The following is a 5188-nucleotide window of genomic DNA, read 5'->3' on the forward strand; positions in this document are numbered from 1 at the left end:
CAAGGAATCTGCCAACATTTTTGAAAGCTCAGTGGTCTCTTCCGTTCGAGGACTACCCACTAGTTTTGCTTCCAAAAGTTTTTCTTTCTCCGGTTTCTTCCCCGCCATCTTTTTGGATTTGTTTACTTATCAAAAAGTTGCTAAAGTCTCTGATATTCACCCAAACGCTTGTCTGCACTCTGGTAAGTCTCTTACAACAGTTACACTTATTTTTTCCACTCCCCCCTCTTTATTCCGTGTTTTTGTTTATGCGTTTGGGAGGGGCCCCTCCCCCACTCATTTCCTGTCGCTCTTTAAGGGGGGCAGCTTTCTTTTTAAATCTCTCCATGCTTGCTTCAACCCGACTCACAGTTTGTTGTTGGCCAACTGGCCTCACTCAGCATCATTTTTTCACCCGATTTCCAACGCTTGTCCCGGTCAGCAGCACTTGTACCATACAGTCACTCAGTGGCAGGACCTTCGGGCCGGAGGAGCACCTCAATTCTCCAGCATCGCACTGTCAAAGAGGTCGCCCCTCAAAAAACCCCTGGCTAGGAGCCTTTTACCAAGGCTCCGGGGGGGTCACAACCCGTCGCATCCCCTCCTACACACTGGTGAGCAGTTTGCATCCCTGGGGCATCCGGAAGATGTGTCTGCCTGTGTGTCGCCATAGACTGGACTCATCTGTTTTCTTAAAGGCAAGCCCTGCTGAGTTCAATGGAACTCACTTCCAGGTAAGCACAAGGCTAGATTCTCAGTTACACAAAGCAATAGGAACACATTGACTTGTATCCTATACCCCTTTGCTCAGCTAAGTACAGAATCTTCATCTGGAGGAAGAAGTCATTCTGCTTAGGGTTCCCAGCAGGCCTGGAGGAAAATGTCCTGCCCATTTAACAGAAGCTCAGTGGGATGCTATTTGCCAGTTGATGTTATTTACCTCTATGCTGTGAAATGCTACAGTGCCCCATTTCCCCACACTAAGCCTCTGTTAAAGGGGAAGGACAATTTTTACCCCGGTTGTTGCCAACACTAAGTCACCCAGAAGGCCCCCCCTCCCACTCCAGGAAGGGCTTCGCGTGTTAGATAGATCCACCAGTGTGGCACAGCCAGGAGTGCACGAGGCTTACATGAAGTGCATGAGGCTTACACAGCAGCAGCAGTAGCGGCTTCTCTGTACTATGTGTGTGCTGGCAAGGAAACACAGTTACCGTACACTGAGCCAATTGCCAGTTTCAAACTAACAAGAGTTCTTTATCAGGGAACTTCAGTCTAGATAGTATAGGCTGAGAGATAGGGGTAGAATCTAATCTAACTAGCTGGATGAATGCAGAATGCTTCCATGGTGCAAAAGATGGAGAGCATGCTCCTTCTTTGTGTGTGTGTGTGTGAGAGAGAGGGGGGGCACTGGCTGTGAGGGGGCACTGGCTAATTGAATTAAAGGAATCCCCGGCTCCTTCTCCACACCTGCTTCCACTCGGAGGCCCTGGGCTGGATGGGAAGTCGTGGGGCCTTGCGAGTAAGTCAGGGGGCCTAGGCCCGAGATGCCCCGCTGTAGCTACGGGCGTCGGTGGTATGCGCATAAGCGGAGCTCCACTCCCGTGTTTTTAAAACCAACGTTTAAATGAACACTAGTTTTGAGTTCAGGATCCCAAAGAGGCCAGTTCCAAATGAAAAGTTTAAAGGGAAATCTTCTGTCAAATCGGTGAAATCACGGTGCTCTGCGGAACTGTCAAGCAAAATCTGTGATTTGCCCTAGTGGCTCTGTGCATGCGCGAGTGTAACGTTTTTCAATTCCACGGATGAACAGTTATGCGCATGCACAAACACACAAAAAACCCTGACACATGCCCCCATGTGATCACGATTGTCCAGAGTAAAAATAATCGTGTCAGAACCGGACCAGTTTAAACCGCTCTCAGCACACTGTCTGACTGCACCCAAAAAGACCAACACAAATAATACAGTTTTGAGGTCTATTATTTAAAGTTTAAAATAATTGACAGAAAACTCAAAGTCCGCATAGATCAAGAAAATAAAAATCAGTATTCGCTTACATCATTAGTAGGCTTAGCATTCAATGTTAAACAAAAAAAATTAAGCAAAATATAATGGGCTAGGGTTGCCAAGTGGCACCTACCTTGCCGGCAGGGGACTCCTGTCCGGATCCTGGCACGTGCGCGCTTTGCGCGCACGCACCGCATGCACGTCACAGGGAAGTGACATCATGACGCTGGCCACGCTGAAGGCGGGGCCACGACCATACCATACAAGGGAAAACCATTGAGTTTTCCCTTGTATGGCCGTGGCCCCGCCCCCAGTGTGCCCGACGTCATAACGTCACTTCCCTGTGACATGCATGCTGGGGCGGGGTTCCCCCCGGGGCCCGATTCTCCGGCGTCGAGGAACAGGCCTCTGGGGCAGGGGGTTTTCCGCCCCCCGGGGTGACTTGGCAGCTCTACTGTGGGCTGTTTTGATTTTAGAAGTCAACTCGTATGCAAACTACAGACAGACAAGGTATGAATATGTTAGACAAAGAAATGAATGTCCACTCCCCCCCCCCATATCCGTTTTCGGAATGAATTGCACACGAATTTCAAGATCAAGCTGAACATTCTGGTGCTGCATATCCTGACAATGCAATCCTAAACAGAGGGACACTCTTTGGGCACATTGGCTTCAGCGGACTGGAACGGGTGTAATTCTGTTTACGATTGCACTGTTTGTTGCCTCTTGTGGTCGCACGGTGTAGCAAAGCAGCCTTTTAGCACCCTGTTGGAAAATGCAGGAAGACAATGAAAGGAGCCTTTGCTGACTGAGTCTGTCCATTAATTTCAATCCATTTCAGCCTCTCAAAACCAGGCATCGCTATTGTTTACATTCCAGCGGCTGGACAAGGTCTTAGCCTTGCTGATAAACACCATGTGCTCTTGCCATGGCCTTAATGAAAGTCACCGATTACTTATCTACAGTCAATATATCAGCTTGAGAGATAGTTTAGCTTTGAAAAATAAACTGTATTTGCATGATATGGGAAAGTGCCATGGTGCTGGGGAAGGGGGTGGCTATCCCTTTCCCTTAGTTCCGCTCTGCTGATCAAAACTCCCCCCCCCTTCAGCCAGGTAACGAGAAAGACCGGCACCCCCTCTTTGGCTGCGGTCACAGGCACCAGTTCAAGTGGAGGGGAAGCGAGGCTATTCCCTCCAGAGGAATTTGACACGCAGTTGCGAGATCACACAGTCCTTTGAAGCTGCGGGCCTAGCCCGTGACTCTGTGTTCAGACGCAACCACGGGTAAGCCGGGTGGGGTTTTTTTTGATGTTTGTTTTTCCATGCGCTTAAACGAGGAATCAAGGAATCGCACTTCCACAACTGTGGAGTTTGCGATGATGCACATTCTGTGAAGGGGGGGGGGAACAATGGCACGGAGTCGGGATGGCCTGATCAGACCGTCCTGATGGCATGAGAGCGCGCTGGAGCAATCAGGCAGGGGAAAGTCCGTCTATGGCCCGTCGCAACCTGTTCACTACTGGACTTTTCCTGGTGTCTTTTAACTCCGCTTCTGCGGCAGAGCAGAATGGGTTGCCGACAGCTGCAGGCGCTTCCCAGATGTTGCTGTCTGATCGCTCCCTTTAAATCCGTCAGGCATTCGCACCTACGTCGGATCTAAAGGCACATGTGATTGCAGCCTTTGTCTGTCGTTTTCCCCCTACAAGGGATGAAAGAAGCAACCAGAGAGGGGGCAGTTTTGACCAAGGAAAGAGCACAGCCAGAGGAGAGAGTTATCCCCGTTCAACAGCACCACAGTTCTTGTTCACATGTTCCCCCCCACACACACAGTTGGGTTTTTAAAGATGAGTTACATGTAGAGAGTGATGATTACAGATCCTTAATATAAAATATAATGTGCCCCCAAGGCCTTAACCAGAGTTACACCTTTTGGTGTCCATCGAAGTCAATGGACTTGGAAGGACTTAACTGTGCTTAGGATGGTGCCGCCAAGCCTTGAGAGAACCCACCAGAGGCTGGAACGAACATGAAGACCACCAGTCCTATACAGCAGGGACGTCCATCCGAAGTGAGGGAAGCGCTCTTATTCCACCACTTTTACTCTCTGACATCTCCAGGCCTGTGCCACGGAAGACCTGGCAATCCCAAAGGAGAGCCAGAGCCTTCACTGTCCCCGACATGGTGCTGGCTCAGTTGGCACATTCTCAGGGCCCACATCCACTACACCAGGGGTGCCCAGGGCATCTTGGCACCTGCCGGCACCTTGACTGGCGCCCAACAAGTTTTTTAGACAGTGGGCTTGTCTAGATGGGGCTACAGCCCAGCAGGACTTCTGATTAGTATTGGGGATCTGGTTGGCTGGGCAGGTTAAAATTACACCGTTTCAGCACTCTCGTGTTTACCTTATTCTCTCTCTCCTCTTTCCCAGGGGGCACCTTTAAAAATCCTTATTCTCTCTCTCCTCTTTCCCAGGGCACTTTATTATTCTTGTCTCCTGCACTGGAGTGTGTGTGTGTGTCTGCCTCCTGCAGTGGCTATTTTTGTTGGTAGAGTTTAAACATGCAGAGGAACGGAGCACCAACTGTTTAAAGAAAATAACTTGGCTTATTAAAAAAGAAATAAAGTCTGACAGAACAGAGGACAGGGAGAGAGGCTTGACTAACTGACTAACTGCTGTGGGAGACAGGAATAGAGCAGGAAGTCTCCAAAGAGCCAATCAGGAGACCGGAAGGACATAATTTGAAACTGGGAGAAGCCCCAATCTAGCTATGCTAACAAGCAGTCCTTCAGCTGTTCCCAATAGGACGTCATTCTGATGATCTTCTTCAAGCAGGTGCACTATAGACCTTGCATATTCCAACCATTTTATGGTTGGCTCCACCTCCCAGAGCAGATGTTTTGTGCTTGCGCCCACCCTCCTGTGTCAGAATTCCCAGGGTGGCCATAGGCTCAAGAGAGTTGGGAACCCCTGCTCTACACAAACCGGGTCCCATCACAGAAACAGTGTGCAAGTAACTACGTCCTGTTTAACTCCAAGCCTTCTCTCAGGCTCACTCTCTGTGCTTCTGGAGCCGTTAGGGAGGTGAGGCCATCTTTTGAAAAGTCGGCTACAGCACAGGAGCTGTGTTCTTGGGGGGGGGGAGTTCCTAAAGTCAGATACAAGAGAGGAGGGAGTGCCAGGTCTGGGTTGGAAAACACCT

Source organism: Gekko japonicus, unplaced genomic scaffold, assembly GCF_001447785.1.
Source record: "Gekko japonicus isolate JY-2015 unplaced genomic scaffold, Gekko_japonicus_V1.1 scaffold43, whole genome shotgun sequence".
Lineage (NCBI taxonomy): Eukaryota > Metazoa > Chordata > Lepidosauria > Squamata > Gekkonidae > Gekko > Gekko japonicus.